At 37.1% G+C, this 27,560-nt stretch overlaps 1 protein-coding gene across 1 annotated transcript in view; it reads right to left on the minus strand.

Annotated features, from left to right (window-relative positions):
• The window catches only part of AHR (aryl hydrocarbon receptor), a 56,702-nt gene extending 36,436 nt beyond the window's left edge, over positions 1–20,266 (minus strand). The window contains 1 exon segment of the mRNA XM_009879566.1: positions 20,086–20,266. The gene's annotated coding sequence lies outside the window, so the exon portion shown is untranslated.
• Positions 20,267–27,560: the final 7,294 nt, after the last annotated feature.

Raw genomic sequence — 27,560 nt, forward strand, 5'->3', positions numbered from 1 at the left:
AGTCCTACCAGAAAAGCTGAAACAAGAACAACTACAACTTTTATAAAAATACATTTCATCAGTATTTATTAAGTGTAGCTACTGAAGTGAAAAACATTCTTAACATTTTATGGGTGGTTTGAACATTTATTGTCTGGCTCCCAGACTTCTGAAAACAGTTACATAATAGGAAATACTGTTTTAACATGGACAATTGTAATAAAGATTGATATGGCTACAGGCCAGAGTACTGTACAACTCGACTCCAGAAGGCCAGGTCCATATAAAGGACCTAATACATGACATTTGGGGGTCTATACCCAATATACTATTTAGAAACCTCACAATCCAAATACCGTGCATACTTCAGTTTCCCAAGTTCCACTGTAAGCGTCACCATGTACGGCTGCCATACCCCCCTCTAGGTGGGAAAGAATGGCTTGGTACCTACTTCAGTCTGACTCCAAGCATGGTCCAGAAACTAGATGTTCTCCTGACTCTCCTCCATATGGCACAGATCTAAGTTCTTTTGACAGATGATAGCCACTGATTCCTTTACAAGTCTGGAGAAAATTACATAGCCCTTTTTCACAGTATTAGATACGATAAACCCAGGTTTCATTCCCCCCTCTCTACAGGTGGTTCCCACTCCTTTCTTCCCCACAGTAGAAGTATTAAAGCTGGGGTACCGGTAATACCTACGCTTCCTGTTGAAAATTTTCTACCATACAGAAAAGAATAAAAGTTTCCCAGGCCTGAAAGTTAAAATCAGAATGCAGGCTCCCAGGTGGGGCACTGACAACAAAGGATAAGATCAGTCCCCAATCCAGTCCCCACTGGAAGGGCCATTCCACTCTTACAGGATGGATGCTTCATGGGACATGCATAAGCTAGGCCAGAAAACTCAGTTTTGAAAGGATCAAGTTGTTTAAGATAAATCAAAAGTCATTTAACAGGGAGCATACTGAATTAATCTTGACAGCACATTTCTTACAATGTAAAAGGTGTTTATTTTATAGATAAGGCTACAATATTGGTAAGAATATCTGCCCACGGAGTAGACATAGAATTGGCATTCACTGATTTTGGCCTCCACATAGAAAAGAAAAACAGAAACAAGCTTAGAGCCAAAGTTTGATGGCAGCTTTATTTATAATGAATGTCATAACGTGCATACATTTGCTTGTGAACACCTGCATGATATTAAACTTGTTTTTACAGTTACATAGATTGTTCAGGTTCTTACCAAGATAAATGTACTTTGCTTTCTTTGCTTCAAATTTTCAGTTAGAAGTTTGTGCCATGCCTTTATCAAGTATATTCAGATTCATATTAGAGTAAGCACAAATCAACTCATATTTTAATGGTGCCATCTGTCATTTTTTTTTTGTAATCTTCTGCCAATACAGTGGAAGATCAAATGAAATAAAATCTAGACATGAGGTTTCACTTACTCTGCCACAAGAAATAATGTTCAAGGTGGCAAAGACAGATCTGTTTGATAATTATGTATTTTCTGCTAAATTGTTCCATATGCTTAGAATATTTGGGATTTAGCCAGGAAGAAAAGCAAAAGCACTTCTGGTAGTTGAGCAGTTCCTCCTCAAAATGTGCATCAAGTCATCTTTGCACAATTGATTCTTAGATAAAAAGATTTATATTAACTATTTCTGTTCATTATGTTCACTAGAAAAAAAACACACGTATAACTCCAGAAATATATGTATTTAGGCTAAGTTTCAAATGAGAGAAAATTGTGCAAAAATACTTTGAAATACTTTATTGACAATTGCACTCAACTGACTCCATTCGCTTTACTATGCCCTTTGAATAAACATGTATAAATATATTCCTTTGACAACTGTCATTAATGACAAGATATATTTCTATATAAAACAATCCAGTGCAGTTGCAACCATTCCCCATCTCTGTTTAATCTTTTAATAGAAACTAAGTTTTACTCCCATATTTATAATTGAAGACATTTGCTCTAGTTCTAAAATGAATCCATCTAATTAAAGATGAGCTTTGATAAAACAGAATGAGAAACTATTATTAGTTTTAATGTGTTAGTGAGGGAAACATATAGAGGGGAGATTACAAGATGACACAGAGCTCTCCCCAGGATTCAGACAATGACTGTTATCAAGAGGAACCCTATTTCCCTCCTGCATCCCAGGCCTTTGTGCAAGAGGACTCTGAACTCATCAAGACTCTTCTCATTAGCGATTGTAAAATACATCATATTCTGACAATATTTTTTTTTTCAAATATAGTGCTGCTATGAAGTATTTTGTAGAAATGAGTATCAACTGATTCCAGGCACGGCTTCATACTACGGCCCAGACCTTATAGTACAAAAGAAGGAACAGCAACATGAGAATTTTTGGCAAAAGCTATATGCATCTCCCTTACTGCCTTGCACATCACCATTTCTGTAACAAAACTGCCAATCATAATTCAAGTAATTAATTTTACCTTCACATTTAATACATCACGTAAGTTTATAAAAGGAAATAGAAGAATGTTTCTATTTCTCCAATAGAGAAAACTTCATAGAAGAGTTTGATAGCACTTACATACAAACAAATTTTGGATATACTTTATTAATTCTGCAGTTCAGTTTCAGATATCTGCATTCCAAATGAGTATGAAGTTGAACGATCCTCATTCTTACAGCAAAACACAAGTAATAAGATGGAAACAAATGCTATGGTTCAAAGAACTGAAGGATTTGGTTTGTGAAGGTAAGACAGCCAAACACTACCCCAGTTTGCTTTGCCACCTGAAAGTGGACATTGCCAGCTCTGCAACTTGGATAGCTTTACCAGGGGACACATTTGCCTTTAAGTTATAACAGTTCACAGTATACGGTGCTCATGTAAAACAAAAGCAATAGTGCTTCCTTAATATGGTGAGTAGTAGACAACTGCAACTCACTGTTCACAGCCACCCAGCTTCAGCCACTGCTGCAGAGCTCAGCTGCTAATGCAAGCCAGAAGCCCAAATAAAGTTTAACAGAACGTATTTAGTAACATTAGCTGCAACCTCCAATTTTGTAAGCTCTGCTCTGCGTATGTTAAATGATATTTGCAAATGCAATGGCCAAATATTAAATGTCACCGAATCCAACATTACATTTATCATCAAAGAGAGCAGAAGATAACATTTGTAGGGAGAAGACAGTGGTTAATATTCCATAAACAGCTCCTAACTCTGACCCAAACATATTCAATTAAAAGAACTAGGCTGTGTAAGGCTGCTGGAAGAGTCAGTGATTTATGTTATTTTACTGATTTGGGAAAACTGAAATGAGCCTGTACTGTCTTCCAGTTTTGCGATACATATGTGTATAAACTACTCAGCAAAAAAATAAAAAATAAAAAATTCACCCTGCTAAAGCCTAACTGGTCTCTCAGGTACGTTTAAACAGAAGTGCAAGTTCAAGTGCAAACAGAAATTAAAAAGGCATATTACTGGTGATGACTATACTAATGTGCGAGCAGAGGAAGGTACCAACCTGTACAGAGCTAAAATAGACATGGTCTGTTTTGCACAAAGCATATCTGGAACCTATGAGATGGAACTGATCTTGTTCAGTCTCATAAAAGACAGACACAAAATTGCCAGGCATTGCTTCTTCACCACAACCTGGCTTACTAGGGCAGGCAAAAAGTTATCATATTGCTATGAACTTTCCTAGTCTACTTCTAGCTTTGGCAACAAAAGAGGTTATTAAAAAAGCAGTGTCTATAGTATCAGATTTGTTTTCCTGCTCTTCATGCATGGAAGGTTGTGAAGACTACCAATATTTGCCTCTCTCCTCAAACATAACCAGCATAATTTAAGGGTGAATTATAAATAAACTAGATGGAGTTCAGTAATGTATTTCTTAAGAAAGGAACTATGGGTGTTTAGTCTAGTCTAGTTAGTACTGTACTAATTTACAACCTTTCGCATCTATGTTCCAAATGGCATTTCCATCCTTAGATCCCAGTGCCAAAAAATCTACTGTTTCATTCCAAACATTTAGAACTATTACACCGACTGCACATATAAAAATATAGAGCTGCCAGCTTTGCAGAATATATTCAAGTGACAAAATACTTGACATCCAACCTGTTCCCTGGAAGCAACTTGTTCCGCAAGGAAAACACCAAAAGCTTCTGCTATAAACAACTCATCGTGCTCATAAAACTAAAGATAAAATTTGGGCATCACAGCTGATTACAGCTTCCATTGTCGAAAATGAAAATACAGAAAAATACAAAAATAATCAGCTTTTATAAATTTTTTTTTGCATCTCTTAGCTCCATTTATCTTATGCACATAACTTCCTTATACACAGCCTTTAAGTGGGGTGACAATTAATCTTTAAATTCAATTTGAGAAACATGCCATCCATTCTCACATTCAGAAAGGAGACAGCAACATTTATTTTCAGCAAATTACATGGAAAAGATGACATTGTAGCAATGTTATATTTGAACTTACTGCATCAGCTAACAATTTACCAGGTTGAGAGTAATTTTTCATTTGCCAGAACTTATACAAGTATCATTTAAGTGTAAATCAGTTAAGGCTACTACCAATGTCTTGAGAGGAAAAGAGTTCAGTTTGTGGCCTTAATATATATCTAAATAGAGTAAATATCCCATAATATTGATTTCTTATTTCCTAGGTTGATTTTTCACAAGAAGTAGCATTTATTGAAATGTTTTAGTGCTTTGGTTCCTACTGACTGTAATGATGAAATCAAACAAAAGTATAAAGCTATTAAAACACAGAACTGATTCCCTAGACATCTCACAGATGCTGCCAAAAGAGCTACACCCTCTGTTAAGCATTAAGTTTCTAATTAAGGAAGATGAAATCCTCCTGTACTGAAAACAATAATTTTGACTGCGTATCTTCACAGAGAACCTTTCACATATCTATAGGTCTGAAGTATGCCTACGAGCATTTAATGGTATGATTTGCATTTTAAAAGTCCCTCAAACATGGAGTTCAAATTCTTAATGCTAAGAAGGCTTCTAATAGCAGCTGCTGGGTTCTTCTCTCAGAGAAGGTGAACAGAAAGGAGATAATCTGATCATGACATATAAAGTCAGTAAACACCTATATAAAGACAGGAATTCCCTCCAGGGAAAAATCGTGGAGCCCTAGAAGGATACCTGCAAGAATCATGTAGCTGTGCACACAGTGACCTGAGTTAGAAAATCTGAAAATCTCGGAAATATAGCTGTGTTCTCACTGCTGTAGCTTGCTAAAGAGAAGAAAAAAAAAAAGAAAAAAAAAAAAAGAAAGAGAAATTAAGGCAATTCCTTCAAAAGTCTCTTGTACCTTCCATTTAATTTGATATGGCTCTAATTTGACATTTACTTTACTATGGCTGTGGGTATGGGGTTGGCTAATGCAGCCACAGAATCTTCAGACTACTTGAAAGGTAACTCAAGTATGAAAATATTTATATACAGTACAAATTCCCATGTTTTATTTTCATCCTGAAAGGAATGTGACCCACTTTACAGAAGAGAGCAACTGTACGCTTGGGGGCCATTACCAGAAGGGAGACAGATCTTTTCCCGTACAATTCCACAAAGATAAAATCCCATAAAGTTTGAAACAGCACGTGATTTTGAACAGCACTGAAAGATTCTGTAACAGCCATTTTCTCCAAGACAGGTTTAAAGCAGAAGTTTTTTTCTGAACAGTTATAACCATCTAATAGTGTACCATTTGAATCTGCCCCCTTCCACCTGATAGCACCTTCCTTCCCTGTTCATTTCCATTTATGTCCCTTAATCAGACAAGTTCTCTCCAAGAGATTGTGAAGTAATTTACATATGGTCTTCCTGGGAGAGAAGGGGCAAAAATGAATGTGGCTGTATTCCTTCTTAGGACACTTAAGAGCTTAAACTGGGAAAATAAGGTGAAGGGCTAAAAATGAGGGGGAGTCTTAGCTATTTATCACCAGGTCAGTCACCAAGTCAGATATGAGACCTCAGTTAGAGGAAGGCACAAGAAGACATCAGATAATTGGTCCTTGCTCTTGCATTTCGGATAGTGCCTCCCTCCATTAAAAGACAGAATAAAAACTAGCTATAAAGTACAATAGCCTTCCCAAAACCATGTCTCTGTATATAGATGTAGCAACTTGTTTGAGCCATACTGTTCCAGGGATGAGACGAATTTCACAACGTGAGCTGCTCCTCAGTGCTGCTACTTGAACTGGTTAATGGAAACGTAAGTAAATGGTAGCACCAGAAACACATCTCCTTTGCACTAGACAAACAGACGGGGAATGGATGTTGCAGGTAAAATAAAATGAGAGCAAAGTATTTTGAAGTTGGGAGGTTAGGAATAGAAACATCTGCTAAGGTTCCTCTCGCACACAGCCATGTTTCCCCATTTTGTGCAAGTTTTTCATTCTTCTGTTTTGTTAATTCAGACAGATTCAAATCCTGCAAGAAAAAAGCTTATAAGATTCCTCCAGTGTTCTTCCACACATAACAGGTAGAGCCTGATGTCATACTATTTTTAAAAGTTTGGCTGCTCAGGCACTTCCTTCTCTGTCACTAGTATCTTTCTTAAGTTAGAAGAGGCAGTGTAAGGGTCACTGCATTTTTACGTTATTAGTAATCCAACTCTTCGCTTGCATTATTTTTTCCTGTATAGCTTATAATAGTTTTTACAATATTCCACCATTCCCTCTTTTTCCAGGCTTCCTTATTGCTTACTGTAAAATGATCTTCTTTGTTAGTCTAACTGTGCTTTTAAATGTTCTCATTTGTATACACAAATTTTATTGCTTACTCTCTCTTTTACCAGGTGTTGGTCTGTCTGAATTCTCTGACCAAGCATTTTAATGATTTTGTAGAAGCGTCCTCTGCTTTTATCCAGTCTTGGCTCCAATTCCACTTTTTTTTTTTTTTTTAAACATTTTGTATTTTACTGGAAAAGGATTTGCTGAAGAGGACAAAAATACAACAATAGATCCATATCATGCATTCATCACTTCTTGAAATTTTGCCCCAACTTTTGATTCTGAACATACCCTAAATCACATTTGATGAGCAGGCAGCTCAGATCCATTTGGTGAAGGGTCATCTGCTTGCATACACAGGCCCACTCTCACAAATTGGGTGTTTTGTTGTTGTTTTTTTTTTCTTTACAATCAAGGCCTTTTATTGTTTACAAAAGTTAGCCTTTACTTGGCCTGTACAGCAAAAGGGGGGACGGGTTAAGCCTGTTCCTACTACTGCAAGCACTTCCAATTAAGCAAGCAGAAGTTGTGTCTGAGAAGGAAACCACCTTGCACAACATAGTACTCGAGTCCAGGCACTTAGCCACTTTAAAAAAAAAAAAAAGAAAAAACACCAACAAAACCCTAACGTTTTCCTCAATCTGTGTTTCTTTCTGTATCACTAATGCAAAAATGTTAAAACAGTAACAGAAGCACCATAACTTATCATGAGCTGAAACTGCCCAGTAACTTTTTCTTCCGATACGATTTGAGAGACACGAAAGGCTATTTTGCTCATGAATTCTGAACTGAGTTAAATACGTAAAGTGCTGGTTTTAAATTGTTTTCAAAATATACAAATCAGACTAAATGCAATTGGAAAGCCTGTTGACAGTGTTCTGCTAAACTTTTCCCAATCAGCTCAAATATACAAATCTCATAACATCAGCAGTTTATCCCCCAAAATTTCTTGACAAGTACTAGCAATATGGCAAGTCTGAAAACACCATTCAGTGCTAGACCCACTAAAATGGAAAACTAGCATAAGCATCAGCAGTTTAATGCCTCAGTTCTTACTGTCTGTTCTCTCCTCCCACCCTGACAAATCTACAAACTGTTGGCTAAATCCCGCTCCTGAGGTCACAGCTGCTACTGTCTATAAAAATTTACTGCTACCAAAGTTGTTTTAGCAACTACAGAAAAATCATGACCAAAAGGAATGAATTGGGTTTTGCTTGGTTTTGGTTGTTGGTTGTTTTTTTTTTTTTTTCCAATATCTGTAGCATTAATTCCATTTTCAATACCTTGCATAATATTCTAGTCCTTCACATGAGACACCAGAGGAGGAATAAGTTTATCAAGTTAGTTACATGTCAGATGATGTTGATCCACCCTACTGGCTTATACAAAAAATGCCTGCTGTGTGCTTAGAGCAAAATGCTTTGCAAAACGTAAGTTGCAGAGTAATCGAATTCTTTTCCCTACGATATCACACCCACATAGAGTCAGCGTTTCTTCTAAAAGCCTTAACAGTTGCTATGGCATTCTTAAACATGGCTGAAGTTATGACATTGAGGAAACACACTTACTGCTTTTAAAAGCACTTTAGAGAATGAAGACATTAGATTTTACTAGATTTGCCTAACATATATACCATAAAGGTACAAAAACCTGTTTTAAAATATTCACGTAACCTAAGAACTTGAAGTTTAACCAGATTGTGAATGAGATTTTCCTCAGCTTTCACAGGATACTTTCTTTAGACCCATTCCCAAAATGCAGCTCAGCAAGCCCTGAACTGTGTGTGGAAGCAGACTGGTGTTTCTCTTAGAACTGTTAAAAGATTAAAATAAATAAAATCTCCTGTTAAGGATCTGAAAAGCCATTATACACCACTGAATTGCTCACAACACAGATTAAAACCAACTCAAGCTCTGCTACGCAGTACAGCTGAACTCACATTTTTTGTATGTTTTAATCATTTTTAATGTTGCTTTTTAAAGAAAGAGTAACAGCATTATTAAGTGTGGAATGTTAAGTGTTTATGCAGTAGTCTCCCTTAAATGGGGGACATATCTTCAGTTGCCACAAAGTGGTACTTAACACACTGCTACGTTTTCTTAAGTAGAAGGAAAAACCAACAACCAAGTTGTGTATTTTTTTTCTTAAGTGACTGAGTGATGCTGAACTTAGTTCACAGCAGGCTAATTAATCACTCCAGAAACACCACACTAAGTCAACATGTGCCTACCTCCAAAAATGAGACTTCAGTCATTGCATTTGGAAGACTCAAGTCTTTGTTCACACAAAGACTTGCACTACATAAAGGAGATGTTCCTAAACCACGCTATGCAAGACACTTCAAAGTTATTTTATGTGTGTGGCAGGCATTAGGAGCCACCGGTCCTGAGCTGAGGGTGAGAGGGAGAGGGGAAAAAAAAAAAAAAAAAAAGAGAAAGAAAAAAAAAGGGGGGGGGGGGGGGGGGAATAAAAATCAGAAGCTGTCACAACCACTATGCAATAAAAGCTCATTCCCTTAAAGCCTACAATCATGTGTACGCTTCTTGCTCAGAATACCCCCATCAGGTTCCCAGATTGGGATAATGTAAAAAGGAGACAGAACGAGATTTATATCGTTGAAGGCAAGCAGCCATTTTCGAGAGCAAGAATTAGGCAGAAGGTCACAGGACCATGAAGTGTAGGATCAGGAAAACTATTACGTCTTTGTCCGAGAGGGTCAATGGTATTGATAGGCTGTCTGGAAATTTCTAAGCTTCTAATACATCAGTGGTAGTTCTCATCAACTTAAAGTAGAGCCTGGAGTTGAGAAAAAAAACAATCCTAAAGAATGACATAGCTATAATGCAGCAGAACAGCAATTATCGTGTAGTGCTTTTACAACTAGCCAGTTGTACCGCATCTCCTGATGCCAGAATTTTAGTTCAGGATTTATTTTTTTTTTAAACACACATAGGGAATATAATTTTACTTTTGCTTTTATCATTTACTTTAAAACAGAAAAGTAGGTCTCAGGAAACATGCAGTTGTTCAAATTTGTCAACTCTCACTTGGGCTTTGAAGCTTAACAACCACATACCAAACCGTATATTACTTGTGGTTTCAAAACTTAGAGGCAATGAACTCTGGTTCCATAGTTATCACAGAGACGACAGTCACCTGCTGAATCACCAAAACCATATCCTGGCACACCCACATTTATTCTGAGGTATTTCCCATTCAATTGCTTGTCTGCGTACGTGTTCCTTGCTTGTACAGAAAAAGTCAGCAAGAGGTGCATGCTTGTAACTTACCATCAGACCTATTAATATGATACTGCTTTAGCCACAAAAAGGGGACAAAAAAAAAAGCTTGCTAATTTTTTTTTTTTTTTTTTTTTTGAGGTGAGGGAAGTGATTTACTTTCTTGTGGAATGAAATCTATGGGGAGTTGAGCCTAGATGCATAGAGGTACCTACCTATCATGTTTTTGGGGTTTTTGAACCTTTGGTTCCTAAAACAGAGTTTTCTTTTCCTATAACTTAATTTTCCCGTATGTTAAAACAATGCAGAAATTTTATATGCATAAAGCTAATCAGACATTACATATTGTTTAAAAATCACTACCCATTTGTTATGCTTTTGATTTGTAGAAAAGACTAATACCAAATAGAAAATGACAGTTAATACCATAGAGTCCAAAACAAATGGTTAAACTCTATGCTTAAAAAAACCAACTTATCAAAATAACTGTTTTATACATCAACAGTAAATTTTTTTTATTACAAAGCCTAGGAATTTAAAGTGATCTTTAAATCCTTTACAGTTCACAGTTATTTTCTTACCTATCAGTTTCAGCGAGGAACTCATCTCAATCAAACTTGGACCTGGTACTCAACGATTAACTCAAATCCATTTGGGTTTTTTTTTCCCCTACTGAAACAATGCCTTAACTTTGGCTTCACCCAACTGATGGTGCAATCACGTAGAATTTTTGACTGCGGAATTTCTCTAGGATTTTAACTCAAAAAGGGAAACAGTCAATTACATTCCATGTATGAAGCAGGACAGTTTAATTATTCTACTAGTAAAATGTGATGTTGAGTTTTGCCACTATTACATTAGGAGGGTATGGAGTGGGTTTCTTCACAAAACTATTCAAGTCCAATCCTTGATATATAAGGGTATTAATGAATAAGCACTTTCTAACAGAAATACCTCTTTAAATTGAGGAAGAAAACATACATTCCACCAAAAGAGATTACGTTGTCTTTTTATGCCAATTCAAAGCTTTTCAGCAATTTAACAGAAAACTTTCTGCAATGACTGAAGCATGGCAAGGGAGTCAAGTGAGCTTCTGGAGGGTTGCTTCTGTTCCAGCCCAAGACTGCCTTTTCTCTATGTGGGAGATGGGACTTATTCCCAGCTCATTTCACTGCCAAGGCCCATGGATGTATCCTGCTAAAGCCACATGCACGCCCTCAGTTTGAAAGATGAGTCCTTCATTGTCTCTTGCAGAAACCTCTAGTCACCCCCTGCACTTCACAGGTTGCCGTTGAGGTCAACGGTTAGACCTCAATTGTACGACACAGAGGGGGGGAGGAATGGATCGCTTGTTACAGAACTGGAGGGATGCTCTGGAGAGACTCTAACTCACCAGCTTAGTGATACAAAACCAGTGAGAGCTGACATTGAAGACGTTGTTAAAGTCAACAGAAACAATATCCACCAGTCTCTCATTGTCCACAAAACCAGGCATCCTTCATAAAAGGTGGGTTTGTCAGGCATGATTTGCCCATAGTCTACAGACGAATAAGACTAGTATTCTCACAGGGTAAAAGCTGAGGAAGAACTTCTTCACTTAACTAAGGCAGTAGCCATTCAGAGTAGTACACCCATGTTACAAGAAACACCGGGGGGACTCAGGGTGGCTGACACTCCTAATACTGAAGGTAAGGAATTGCAAGTGTTCCATCAGAGGGCCTCCAGTCAGCTAAAACAGCTGAGACAAGCAGAGAAAAGGGGGACACTTCAGAAATACACAGGCTGATGCATTCCTAAAAGCTCTTACAGCCACAGGGCTCAACCCCTTCCTGCAGGAGAGCATAAGCCTTGCGTTCTACCTTCAAATGTGATGACGTATGTGAAGAGGGGCAACTTTTTTTCCTTCCACATAATTAGGCATAACTCATTAGTATTTATTCCACTTAATTAGCATACTGACCAGGAATTCATTTTTGCATCAGCTACAAAAGACAAAATTATATGTATTAGGCTTCACCTGCCTACAAAGATTCCCATTAAATAGGTCAAGAAAGAAAATTAACAAAAGCCTTCAGTATCAGTGTGCTATATGACACCAGATGCATTTTAACATCCTTTAATGTGATCAAATAAACAGCCTGGTCTCTAGTAAGATACTACATATAGCACCATACAGAGCATGACAGTATGAAAAGAAAATTAAGAGCAGTTGTGAGAAACACAAGAGGAAAAGTCTGGGATTGTTTGTTCTAGATGTGTCTCTTATCATTGTCTGATGAAAGTACCCCAAACAACAAATAGTATAAGCAAAGGGGAGACTGGGGCTACCCTTATCTCGTCCTCCAAACATACGAAATATTTGTGTGTCACACTGACTAGTTTGTCAATAAAGGAAATAGCTTGTCAATAAAGGAAAGACATCATTCTTCGGTTTGTAAATCTGATGTAGGCACCAAGAGGCCAAAATGAATTCCCTAAAACTGAATACTTCAGTATGTAAAGCTAGTGTCTCCTCCTGGCCCACAGGAATTGTATCACTGAAGACATGACAGTGGAGTCTGATGGGGGAATCAGAATATTTGACCAGTCAGGCCATGGACTTGCTCCAGCAAATTCCTACTTTATGCAATCTTTTGAATACTTTAGAATTTGTCTTGAGGGGCCAAGTATGTATGTCGTTCAGCTTATTAGATGTTATATGATGCCACGCATAAAGTGTGCAGTACTGAGCAATTCAAAAGGCACATGGGTTGAATTTCAAGAGGCAATTATTCAGTGGAAAAAAACAAGCATCTCTGTTCAATTAAAAACAGAGTTTAGCATGCATCACTGAAGGCGACTAATTCCTATTTGTGTGTCCCCTTTAATGTTCACAGCTGGCAAACAGCAAACCTACGTTTTCTTAAGGCAGTTTCATGCAACTATTCTGGTACTTACAGTTTACTTCATTTAGGTTTCTAGAATAACTCTGGTAAGTTTTATCACTAATATAACACCTTGTTAAAGTCCATCACTGCACTGATGTGCAGGTACACCTGGGAGGCTTTTCCCAGGAAACGGTTATCAACACATCATCTGAATCTCTGAAGAGCACTTTTGAAATTACTTATTTCTTTTACCATTTTCAGATTACAACCACCGAGCTCTGGTAACTAGAATTAACTTTTAGCTATCTAGCTAGATTTCCAAAACAATTCACAAAGTAATCATTCTTTAACTAGTCAGTACTCTATCAAAGTATGTATGGAGCAGAAACTGGTTTAACAGAGCTAAATTTTTTGTTTACTCAGGAAAAATAAACAGTGTTATAACTGGCTAGAACTGTAAACATCTACAGAGCTTAATCATACAAGCAAGTTTCATTTCCTTATCAGAAAACAGAAAGTCAAACAGGAAAAGCTAAGGCATTTCTCCTATCAACAAGCACACACAGGAGGAAAACTCCTGAGCCATAAAGGCACACAGCATTAAAAGCTATTCCAGTATTAATAGATTATTTGTGCACATTTTTAAAGTGTATTCATACTGAAGTCTTAAATTACCAGGACATATTTTTAAGGTCATATTCAAGCAAACCATACTTGTACAAATTTAAATGGATGAATCACGAAGTCCATGGAAGACAGATGTTGAGACCCGGGTGCTACCTCTAATTATATTTCTCCACTCAAACTGTCTTTGGAGGAGGGATCAACAGTTACTGTGGTTTGTGTAACAAAAAGCTCCAAATCTCGTTATCTTTAGGTGCTACAGTATAGTTATAAAAACATTAGGGATTACAAGATTTGGAAGACACAGTCAGAGAAGCAGTGGTACGTCCCAAGACGAGGCTTTTTATCTTGCTACTTCTTCTGGGTTTGAATATCATAGTAACCCCAAGAAAGTCAATCTCCCAAACACTGACATGGTTAGCAGAGGAGAAACTACATTTTAGGCTCTGGTCTTGCAAACGAGAGAACATTGACTGCAACAGGTATCCAGAGCAAAGCCCAGAACAGTATGCATAAAACTAATCTCCCTATTAACAAGGGCTACAGAGAAAAGACAAATGCTCTGCATACTGGGACAGGGTTTTCAAGAAATTTTACAACAGCTTTGTGGAACATAAGAGGCTCCTACACTGACTTTCCATATGCCTTTGATTAAATAATACACATAGGGCAGAGAAGAGATAACCTTTTATTTCTCTTCCCTGCAAAGGGAGTTGATTAACATTAATCACTGAAATACAAGAGTGCAACAGGAAAAGAAAATCCAAAGAATACATTAACTGTCAGTATTTGTACCCAGTTTCTCCTCTTTATCCTACAAATACATTGACATATTAAGCTCTTACTTTGTGATATACACACAGGTACAGGGCTGCCTAGTTGCATGATGTGCCTAGTGACACAGCACTCCTAAAAATAAAGTTTCTGAGCAAGCTAAGAATGAGCATGTAACAATGAAAGCATACACAGTTGGAGATTTAAGGTGATGTCACAGCTACATGGCTCTAATCATCATTTTTGAGGATCAGAATTTAGGACTTCAAAGCCTAAATCCCTACTTATGTTCCGTTATGTAAAATACAGGCTAAAATAGCCTGTAGCAGACAGCTACAAATGCTCAGTATGAATCACAGGGGATTGGGGGCGGAGGGGGGGAATGTTTAGAGAGGGAAAAAAAAAAGGACAAGTACAGCAGTGTGGAAGAACAAGCATGGATTAGGAAATAACTTGAATGGTACAACAGTCTGATACTGAAATAACCATACAATTCCAAGGTTCACGTTTTATAATAATTTTGGATTGGGGCCAGGGGGAAGACAGTACAGAAGGAAACAGAGTTTGTTTATTTGGGTTTTTTCCAATTATTTTTTTTCCTCCAACTCTCAGATAAGATTCAAAGCAGCTCATTTAAAAGTGTGAAAATGAATTCATATGCATGTCAGAAATACCAAATACAGAAAAGCTAATTAGAGAACAACATAACTTCCAAGGCAGGAAACAAAGCAAATTTAAATCTCAATACTATTTTAACAGGACGATACATCTGCTAGAAGAATGTGGTGGATTCTCCATTTAACTTCTTCACATCAAAATCAGATTGTGTTCTACAAAACCCACAAACAATCTCTCTCAAACTATAAGGTGTTTTCTACCTTGGGAGTAACAAAACATCTCAAGACGGAATCATGAATCAAGTAAGACTAGTCAAGCCCACCAGAAGCTGCTGACAACGGTAAATTCCCGTATGGCATCAACATAAACACTTGAAAGCAGTAAGTGCAGCCTGACTCCACTGCTCTATCCTGGAGGGCTTCAGCTTTTCCTGACATGGGAGTCAGAAGTGTCTATGTATGCAGCAGGAGGAGCAGGGAAAGGGGTAACACAGAAGACGAGTCACACTTTCAAAAAATACATGAGGAAAGCTTCATTAGACAAACAAGGCAGGTAAATATAGTAACAGAGTGAACCAAAAGCAAGTCAGGCCAGATCTGCTGTATTATCTTGGTCTTAATGGGTTGAATTTGAATCAGCTGTTTTCGCGCTCCCAGGTTTGTTTCAGACCACCACCTAACACTTGGCAGAAAGGCTGTCTATATCTGCTAGACTGCAGATATGTTGCAGCCCTTCTCAATGTGACAGAATACATAAGTTGTCTCCCACTTTGCCCGTCCTTCCCATCAGTACTTCTTATCTTAAGCTATAGTCTCCAGAGCAGGATCCGCATGCAGTCTGCTCTCTCCAATACACAGTATGATAGAACAGCGGGCATCACAGGAAAAATAAAATCTATCCTTTGATATAATGTATCTGATGACAATGGGTGTGTTGCAAATTTAAGCTATGTTATGCCAAGGAATGTGTGTTAATTATATTACAAAGTAAAATTAGGCAATGCAAACTTACTGGAAAAAATTCTTAATTATTTTGTTATTGCTGTGCTTGCCAGAATCACTTGCATCCAACATAAGAAGCCAATTCTAAACTAATTTTGAGCAGAAACTTTCTTCTGTAATTGCAGAATAGTGTCCAATAAGCAAGAGGGAAAAAAACGCATACTTTAAACCACAAGAATTCTTAGTGAAATGGATGAAAGGATAATTAATAAGCAACATGCTAAATTTGGTTTCTAATGTATCGATACACACACAGCATGGCTACTTCATTTTAGACTCTCCATGCCTCTACTTAATTCTCAGTATACCTTTAAAAAGAAAAATCACACCCCAACATTAAAAAAAGTAATCAAGCATACAAAGTCTTCTTTTATCCCTTTAATCTAACCGCTTCATCAAAACCCTGAGCAGACTCATTATAAATGTTCTTCCTTACAGCAGGAGAGGACTTAAATGATTATCAGTTCATCATATCAGGACCAACGCTAGAGGCAAAAGGGCTTTTCCCTTTAGTATGCATGAGGAGCACAGGCTATGCCTAAATGATCATCCAGTTGTGCTCCAGATGCTGAACTCACCCTAACCTGCACCCACAGAAAGAGCTGCTGTCCCATACTCCACCTTATATTTTTCAGCACTGATTGCACACATGCATGGGCACCTAGCATCAAAAAGGAGTGAAGTAATACCAGGACAACATACTAAGACTTTCTTTACTGTCAGCAGACACCTGCCTGATTTATCCTAGTCTCAAAAATAAAAAGCTTGCCTTAAGCCACTTTCAGAAAGTATCTTACATGTAAAAAATAAACACTCCAGCAGTGATTTAAGCTAACCTGCTTGACTTTGAGGACTGCTAATCCACTTCAGTACAGACAGGTAGCAACACACAGCTGAGAAGTGACACCATCTTAAATCACTTCTTAGCTTTGACTCATCACGCAGGAACTTTGACTTCGTAAAGAAGCAGACTTGAGACATTATTTTAAGCCACTACTGAATTTCCGTCTCGACTACAAGGTCAAATTCATACATATAGAAGCATGCCAGGGTGCTTGACATGGGGATACAGAAAGCCTTCTGACATCATGTGGACTTGAGACAACCTGACCACGCAGAACTAGTGTGTTTAAAAGTTAGGGATACAAAAGAATCACTTAGCAGCACCATAACTTCACTAACAAACTACAACAATCAAAAGCAACTGCTTAAGAGAATACAATAACCAACAGAAGAAAGTAAGATGGAAGAGGATAAACTGTATACTTATTTCCTACAACCTGAAATATGGTAAGCATGCAGAAGTCTAACACGTTTCAGTTGATACTATGGAAAAACCTGTCTTTACCTCTGGGGACAATTCTGCACCATCTTAATGACTGGGGGCAGGGGAGATGAATTTTTGTTTACGGTTTGGTGGTGTTTTTTTGTTTTTGTTTTTTTGGGGTTTTTTTTTGTTTTTTTTTTTTACATATACACACTTAGAAATTAACAAAAAAATGTCTAACTGAGGTATATTTATTCAAATTGATGTAACTTCTTGAGATGTCTTTCACAAAACAGGTTCCCCGCCCCCAGACTTCCGCCTTCAGAAAACAGACATTCACTCTGGATTATTTAAACTTGGAAAAATGCAAGTGTTTTCTTTGAAAAAATATCCATTGTTACAGCAAAAACTTGGGTTTCCTTTCAAGCAAGATCATATGATTACGCGTTTATATTTTACTTTCCGCAGGAATTTACACACCCCCCATTTGCATCCTGTTATTCATTTAGCGTTTCCCTTTACTTCAGCATGCTGCGTTAATAAAGTGGACCTGTTGGCTCAGTCTAGGCACTCAAGGTGACAATCGGTGCTCACTCTTGCATTTGTCAGATTTATTCTATAGGGCTTCCCGCATCTATTTAACTACACAAATCATTCCTTCAGAACAGCAGTTCTGTGAGAAGCACTACATAGAAAGATTATGAAACTCTAACCTAGGGGTTTTCAGAGTATTTTTGTTAATTCTGTACTTCAAAGTACTAATTTCTCTTTCGGAGGGTAAGTTTAAACTGAAATAGATTCCATGTTATTTAAGTACATTAAAATAGTATAAAATCTTATTTTCAATACTGGATCTGTCATAGTCATAGATTGGTTTCTCTTGTTTATCTTAAATCATTGATGTTAGCCTTTAAACACCTTCAGATAGATACTGATTACTAACCCGATTTGTAGTCCTACAGTTCAGAGGCCTGAAAAGAAGTAGCAAAAATCCTTTTTCTGCTAAAAAAGGGTTAAGACAGCTGCTACTGAAGCTATTCTATCTAAAGGTATAAATTAAACTTGCCCCATCTTACACTGTTTGAAATGTCTTGCACAAGATTAGCAACATGAAATTATTTATCTTTTCACATTTACCAGGCTTTTTCGTTTTATGGAGACTATAGGAAAAATATTCCACTGTAATGTACCTAGTATATGCACTTGCTTGTTGCATTTCCTATGAGACAAATCAAAATTCTGCTACTTAATTCATTATAACACAATTAAATACCCTATATTCTACAGCTGTGGTCCAGTATGGCAGCATTAGCTACATATGTTTGTAGTACGCTACTGAGTTGAAAACACAGGTTAAGTTTGCTTCAATTCAGGATCCACAGTAATTAAACTGCAAGCTGAAATGCAAATAACTTCCCTGCCACTAACGCACACCTAACATCACCACTCTACATGGCTGAAAGCTACCTTCATGTTCAAATTAGAAATCAGCAACTGATGTAAATTTTGGTGTGAAGCGATTCTGGCTGACTCTTTACAGACAAAGTCATGAATTTTTTTCCTATATAGAAATCATAGTCTCAAATCCCTTTATTCCAGGGCCTTCAAGTGCAATTATTTTTTTGTGGGGGGACACACACCAAAAATTGTCATCACATGAGAAATTGAGATTTGCTATTATCAATCCATCCCAAGTAAGACAAAAAACTTGCAATCCTGTATTTATTGTAGAATCCTTTTTTAAAAAAAAAAGTTTCATTGAGACTAGAACTTCCTCTTCAATTCATCAAGAGAGCACAGACAAGCCAAATCATTTGTTTTACGGCAGTCACCTGAGATAACGTTTCAAAGACTTTATTAAAACAGATGTGTCAAGAGAATTCTTTCATTTCATGGGAGCAAATATTTTTATTCGGAAAAACACTGCTAGAAATATTTGACCAACTTGAGTGGATTCCATACTAAGAATTGTCCCGAACAAGCACAGAAACCAAGACACATATATTCTTCAAGCAATAAAGCACAGGATAGAAATGTACAAGCACTACTAAATTGAAGCCACTACACAATAGATAAAAATACATTTTCTGTATCCCTGCAGGAAAAACTGCGGAGGACAGAGGTTATTTTCATGTCTAAAAACAGGGTAAGCATTTAAATACAAGCTCCCTGCTTTATTCCAGCAATGAAAAGGACCAGACTATTTCTGCTTTGAAACAACTGGCATGAAGCCAGCCATCCCATCTCACCCCGCAGCACAACTCGGGTAGCTAAGGAGAGGGGTAGGACTCCTTGGGCAGCTCTGCGATGGTGTAAGAAGACACATGCTTCTGGTCTGATTACTACTCCGAGCGCTGCTGTATTACCCTTGCCAGGGCTGGGGCCAGGGAAAACCTGCCCACACAACTGGAGAACCTTAGCTGTCATCTTAATGCCTCATACCCTGCATTAATCAGGGCTTGAACACAGGAAAGACTTTGCCTCTCTTTCTTTACAAGTCACCTTTGCAATAAACTATGGGAAGAGGCATCAGAACAAAGTCATTTTTCATGCATCGTTAAGCAAAACATACAGCTGATGGGAACTCATATGACATGTTTTGAGCAGTAATGGTTTTATGAAGTTGATTTTCAGAGGGGAAAGAAAAAAAGTCTTTAGTGTCTTTGAAAGTCTAAGGAAAAGGACTGGAAGACTCATTGAGGGCAATATTACTTCCAAATGCAAAGCTTTGAAAGACCGGTAATTTAAGTGAAATATAAGTAGTTACATTTGGTTTTCAAGAAACTGGAAAGCTGACTTTATACAGTTACATTGTATATACCCACGCAACTGGATGTTCCATTAAAATACAAATAAATTAACAGTTAAGTACTTAAACAGCTGAAATCAACACACAGTATGAACTGAATTTTACAAGCAGTCCAAACCCAAATAAATTCCCAACTCTTACCGTCAAAAAAGCTTTTGGCTCTCAGGTAACTGACACTAAGCCTAAGCACAGACAGCTTATCCAATTTGGCGATAACATCTTGAGGGAAAGGCAGAAGGCTAGCCAAGCGGTCCAACTCTGCATTCAAGCGGTCCCTGTGTCTCTTGGATGGATTGGACTTGACTCCTTCAGCTGGGGAAGGCTTTACTCTGGGGAAAAAAAGAAAAAAAAACCAACAAACAAACATAATATAAATGTAGGTTTCTTCCCCAAGTGAAGGTAAATATTTGCCAAAGTTACAAATTGTCTTTTAAACTTTAACAAGCAAAATGTTTTTCCCCAAGTGACTTTTGTTTCCCCCATCAGAAAAAAAAAAAAAATCCAAGATGGTTGAACCCCCCTCTAGCACACACACTGTTAAATGATAGTTAGAACTACAATGACTATTTGAACACCTAATGAACGTTTGAAATCTTTGAGATTGAGCATTTTTAATAGAAAGCTTCCTACACTTTCATTCAAATGTCACTTGAATTCTTCCAAATGTTTGTATTACAAATAACTCAATAACTTCGTAATACTTGTCTACAAAGGCATTTGACAGTACAGTTCTTCACTTCAATTGCAATTTTTCACAGGTGTCCCTAATTTTTGTCAGTGTTTGGAACAGGCTATTGACAATTGAATGTAAAAGTTTTACTAACTTGCTAGACACCAAAGCATCCAAAACTGCACAAGAACACGAGAGATACAGCTCAGTCAGCAGGTAAAATCTTTATAGCAAACACTATTGAGCTCATCCTTTAAGTCACCCCTCAGCTGAAGGCATTTCATTTGAGCACAGCATAATGAAGGCATGCCTTTGTACCTTATGAAGTACTATTTAAAAAGCTTTCTGTTATGAATGACATAATGAAGTTTTTGTAAACTTGCTATTTTCCATTCATATCCACCCTGAGTTCCAATTCCAGTAATTGGATACTCACACCTTCCCATGTACAATGAAATCTAGGAACAGGTTTAAACCCCTACTCATTTGAATTATAATTAGTCATTACAAGCCAATACTGAAACCAAATAATTTATCTGCATAAGCCATAGTAGATTTTATGATATTTATTAAACAGTTCTCTAATTACGGAGTGATTCATTCTCACTTTTCCAGTATTGCAGTTCTACTTGAGACCTGCAGCAGTTATCAATTTGTGCTGCTCTCATAGGAATGCTGGTTCTGCAAGATGTAGCACTCGCAAAAATAATGAGCACAAAGACTTTCAGCAGTTAATTTCTTCAGTATTTCATTTAGTCTGCTTCCAAGCTTCATCCTTACATCAATTTTATGATAAAAAATTGCAAAAGCTCCAATACTTATTTTTGCCACTGCTGAAAATAAACCATACTGAAAATTTTCATTTTGTATTTCCAGTCAAATAAGTAGCAATAGAGTGGACGTTCCTATTTTTAACTTGTTTTCACTTTATGTTTCAATTACATTTCTTGTTAGTTTAAATTCAAGCCCTTCTTTTCAGAGGCATCATTTATTCAATTGTCACTTGTCAAAAACCTGCACTTAAGCCTGGCTGCTTGTTCCCTACCACTACAGCTGCTCTTTTGCACATTAAAGGAGGCATGCTCCTTATGCAGAGCCTGGAAACTTGAAAATGCCATAATACAAAATGTTGTTAACACACAAATATAATATATCAGCAGCAACTACTTACTCCCCAGATGGATAAAGTTAAGCTTGCTGCGGAGTAAAGACTGTCTAGGATACGGTTCTAGTAGAGCTTTATCCTAAAAACATTGGAAAAGCAGGAAAGACAGATGAATCAAGAAACATGAAAATTCTCTCTTGGAAAAAAAAAAAGGTTCATCATCAACTACAATGGATGACAAACTAAATATTTGGTTAGATGTGTGCTTCAGTTACAAGCACTGACTTTGAGACCTGCAGGTCATCATAACCCAAGTGAATACTAAACTTAAAATAATTTAGTAAAGCTTTCTTCACATACTCTTATTCTGGCAGAATATTCGCTTGTACAAGCCATATGATTAACACAATTTAAATATAACCCTAACAAAATAAAGTTCAAAATCACCAAACATTACCAGTAACATTAAAAGCTACTTCATAAATATTTTTTTCATGTATTCAACTGCCATAAATGTCGAGACGGAGTAATAAATTCAAAGTTTCAAGCAGATAACAGTTGTATAACAATCAGTAAACAGCTCACTACTATCACATCAAACAGGTCTGCTTCCGAAAAGTGGAGGTCCCCATGGAAACTATTCAAAACACACACTCTTTTCTAAATAAATCAGCACTAAATATCAACTTTACTATTTTCACAACTGTCCTGTGCTTTGCTTAGAACTTCTATAAGCAATTCGACAAGTTAGTTGAAACTATATGCAACTGTGCAGTTATCTCAAGTTGTTAGTTAGACATAACTGTTTTTGCTTTACTTTCTAATGATTTCCTTCTTACTTCCAACTAGTTCAAAGCATAAGGATTTTCTAAAGCGTAGCATACAACATTTCTGAATATGAAGTTACTGGCATTTGCAGCATAAGTCTTACCATGCTCTCTTCCTCCAAACCAAACACTGATTTTCCCTATTTTTCCCTTTTGTCACCCAAGTAAAATCCATTATATAAAAATGGATCCCTTAATGACAAAGGGAATAAGGGCGGAAATGCCTTGGGTATAAGTAGCAAGCTAAACCATTTTCCATCCACTTATGTAAACCCTTGGTGCTAAGGACAGCCCTAGCTGTGTTGCAGAAAATTATCTTCAAGGAAAATTACATGCTATGTCAAGATTAAATCCATGCATGTGTTTTATTTAAAAGACAAAAAAAAAAAAAAGACTGAAGGAGGGAATGGGTTTTAAGCTGATAGTTCAGTTCTTGATCTTTTACCTTTCACAGGAAGTTTGAATTCCTTAATCAAAGGCCAGAGGTCTCTCTACACTCAGTGCCTGCAAACCGAGCTACAATCCTTATCATCCAACAGTTGCAAGACAAGGAAGCACTCTTAATTCTTGTTTTAACAATTCTAAAGGATTTGCCATCATAACATTAGCTGACTACTATTTGCACAGGTCTGCAGCAGACTACTTAATCAGAATTCTTCACAACACATGCTTACCATGTGCGCTTTCACAAACATTAACAACACTAAATTATTGAAATGAAAGTGCGTAAGTACCTGGGTCTTTATTATTATCAAAAGGCCAAAATAAGTTTCAATATTTATATGCTATTTTGTATTTTTGAGGGAAATTGAAGCAGTTCTTTGAGAAAGTGAAAAGAAAGCACAAATTTATTTTGTTCATAACATGAAAACAAAAACTTTGAAAGGAAGGAAAAAAACCAACCACCAAGCACTGAAAAGCATGATTAACAAGACTAACATGAAATTAAGTCAGAAAATAAAAGAATGTGCAAGAGCAGGACTAAAAATACAGTGGCATTTTAAAAACCTAATTCTGGTTAAAAAACTAACCAGAAGTTAATCAGAACTGTTTTACTGCTTAGGAAAAAAGGACATATGGAAGAACATACGTGTCGCCTAGCTAATGGACTTAATCTTTTCAGCTACATGTATTTTTCATCTCTTATTTAATAGTACATACAATAACATATGTTATCCTTAATGTATATTATTGAATTCAATGTAGGTCAGGTATAGGAAAAGCAGTCACCACTAAACAAATATTACAATAGGTGACATCCTCCAAAATTCTCTATTTACTTTAGCATCTGAAAAATACATCTAAGCATTTACTCTTCCATTGGCCACACCGAATTAACAGCTACTGAAAATTCAGCTGACGATTCCTTTGGAAGCAACAGAAATGACACAGCCTATTGATATTGAACTCGGATCAAAATTTGTTGTGAACCTATTGTGAAGAAGGAAGAGACCCTTTCCAGTGGCTCCTTCAGCAGGCAATGAAGGAGACTTAGGCCACTGAAGGGATAAAGTTATTTTTACTGAAAACCCTCCATCAGCCATGTGCTACTCATCTGATGCTGGGCAACTCTTTGTCCTCCGGTAGTAAGCAGAGTTTTAGCGTGCTCAGGTTGCTTTGCTGTATGAAGGACTCCACCAGAGCAACAGAGACAGCCAGAACACCAATCAAGAATGAAAGTTTCACACTCAGTTTTAACATATTTAATTACTGTTTAAGATGACAAGCCAAGGCTATTTGGAAAGAGAAAAAGTGTGTTCCTACCTACTGACCATGTTATCTACATTTGCCTATTCCCATTTGCTGCAGATTCTCTTTCTAAAAAGTATACTTTCACAAGAAGCATTGACCAAAAAACAACCAACCAAAAAAACCCCATAAACCTTAAGTAGCAGCTTACACATAACATTTATATCATATGTAGAATAAATTTATTACAACAGCTATATTGCCCCCATTTCAAATAAGAGGTGCAAACTACTGTTCGTAGCAGATAATGCTTTATGCAAAGAAATCTTTTAGTGATGATTTTTCTTTTCTGACGAACTTCCATTTTGAAAGTTTGCTCTGGCACTTCTTGTTTGCCTTGAAAGAATACATGAATAGTTTACATTTTTAAATTAAAATATCTCTACACTGCTCTCTGAAATTATTATCTCTACTTATAATTAAGGATCAACCAGTCAAACATTTTTCTCTGGAGTATTTAATATCATAAATACATTTAATCTAACACAGAACAAAACCATATCATAACTTCATATTTAGTCTGCAAAAGAAACATGCCGTTACACTTTTTGCACCTGCATAATATGGTGCAAGAGTTTAAACCTCCTCACCCCGTCCCCTGTCTATAACATTTATGCAGTTATGTAAAACAATCCCTATCGAAACACTGAAATAAAGAAAAGCAAGGCAAGTCAGAGCCAGTAGGCATAAAAATATTAAAACTACAACATGGAGGTACATCTATATGGTATCCTTTACCTAACATTAGAATCTATCTATAGTAAAAAAACACTTCCATAAAATTTGCATTTTATCGTTCCTACCCTAACACTAGCATATTAATTCAGCAGTTCAGTTAATCACTAGAGAAAAGACTTCAAAAAAAGAAGAAAAAGCAGGGGCCACACATTGCTCCCCAAATTTCAGTGGGGAGTGAAACACCCCGCAGACATGCTGCCACCAGGGGGACTCGCAGGGTTCAAACAGTAAACAAGGAGAAAATTTAAAGGCTCCGACAGTTTGAGACTGATTTCTGTAGCATATTACATGCAATTGGAGTACACATGGTTTAGCGGGATTTCCCCCCCCCCTCTTTTTTTCAGATGACAAGATAACAAGATGAACTGCAGAAACAGTTGCCTATTAAGTTCCCCCATGATTGCTTTTCCTTTTCAGCCATGATACTGTATTTCCCTACTGAATCAAAAAAGCACATTTCAACACTCGGCACTGTCAGGGAACAGCCCGAGATTCCCTCTCAAGTTCAGTTCTTTACTTGGCACGTAACAAAAATAGTGAGTGTCTTACACTAGTTTTGACTTACCACCATGGCTTTAATGAGTTATTTGCACCTGAAGCAAGAAGTATTTATTCTACTTCCCCCTCCCTCTCCCCTCCTCCATGGCAACTATGGCATTATATGAATAGCTTCTTCCATTTCTATAAACTAGCTGCCTATTGTCACAGGTTACCAATTATCATGCTCCATTCAGAGTTACATATATGACAAATAAAACATTAGAAGAACTGCCTACAGAAACAATCTCTTCTATAAAAGATACTAGTCCCAATGACGTGGCACATCTTCCCCCCCCCAAAGAGCTATGAATTCTACTTGGGGGAGGAAATATCAACTTCAAACACATTAAAATCACAGTACTATCAAACCACAGGACAAGAAAGCACAACACTGGACCTGTTCATAGAGTTTAAAATCTTTATTAACCAGCAGCAAGTACATCTTCCCTCCCTCCCCCAAAGAGCTACAAAAGCTTATTGCCTCTCACACTTTTTTTTTTGGCCTAAAGGTATGGTCTGTAATTAGTTACGTGAGAAATCGGAGCCCTCTGACCCACTAGCAATGTTCTGTAAGATTGGTCTAACAGAAGAAGCAACCAAAGAGCAGAGCCATTATGAGAAGAAAAGAAACACAGAAGCGTCACATGCGAGATAGATTTGTCTTACATAAAAATAATTTCTAGTAACCCAAGTAAGGTGGGTTAATAATCAGCTTCCACTTCAATTTATGGGTGATCAAACTACTTTAATATGAATACTTTTATTTTAAGAAGAAACACTTACTTCTCCCTTTGGTCCTAAAGGGCAAAGTCCCCCAATAGATAAATGGTTGCCATTAGTAATTCAAAAAGGCTTCAAGTTCAACTAATCAGAGAAGCTCAGCCAACTTACATAAAGAGGAGATACACGGAAAAGGATTACTTACTTAGATACTATAGTAACGTAAAAGAGATTTCACATCCTCTAACTGAGACTAATCAGAATTTAATAGTAAGCGAGACATTATGTGATCATACCACAAAGGCAGAACACTTCGCCCTTTCACAATCAGAACTTAAGATTTGCCTTTAGTGACTAGTAAATCTAAAAATACCGCCAATATATTTTTCTTCACAAAAATCCACTCATTTAATTCTTAAAATCCAGACTTACAGCGTGAACTTAATTCGGCACCTCTACATTTTTGTTTGGAAATGAATAGTCAAAAAAGCAAACACTGCTATTTTCATAATGAATGCATCTTCTAGCAAGGGATTTTTTTTTTTAAGAGGCATTTTTAGGCTTTCTATGTTAATTGGTACGGTGAAAACCCAGCTATGTACATGCATTCATTCTAACAACTCCAACTGTAAAGAAACAAGCACTCAAGCTAATTCCCCTGCCCCCAAGACAGTTGTCTGCTATAAATCTAAAAACATACCATTCACAATAGAATTTCATTAAATATTTGTCATTCTCTCCTTTAATGCTTTTGTAGCCTTGGCAGTTGTTTTACACCTACAGAAGTACCCCACAGAAATGCAGTGGGATTTTTTTTGAGCTTTGCATCACGGTTAGCTTATTTTTCTTGCAACTCAGTAGTTTAGCTTTGCTACTTGTTATGACCTATAGATTCTTGACTTTCAGTTGAAAGTGCAAGTTAAGCATCTCCTCTAGCCTGAAAAAAATCACTCTCATGAGACCAGTCTTTTAGCAGAGCACGCAAAGCCTACAAGTCAAACCTACAGCAGGTGCATAATATGAAAATACTCAGGTACTAAAGCTATTCCCAGAGTTTTAAAATAATAAATCAATAAACAAAACCCGCCGTACGGCCACACAATTCTCCTCCCTCCCCCGCTCTTGCGACCGGTCTCCAGCCCTTGGGTTTTTTTGGAGCCGAACATATAAAAACATATAGTGTAATACCGGAGGGTTAAAGCTGGTTCAGCCCTCCCAGAGAGGCTAAAAATAGCCTTAAACGGTGGGAACCGGCCGAGCCTTCCCC

The sequence above is a fragment of the Charadrius vociferus genome, unplaced genomic scaffold (genome assembly GCF_000708025.1).
Source record: "Charadrius vociferus isolate BGI_N301 unplaced genomic scaffold, ASM70802v2 scaffold262, whole genome shotgun sequence".
In the NCBI taxonomy this organism is placed as follows: domain Eukaryota; kingdom Metazoa; phylum Chordata; class Aves; order Charadriiformes; family Charadriidae; genus Charadrius; species Charadrius vociferus.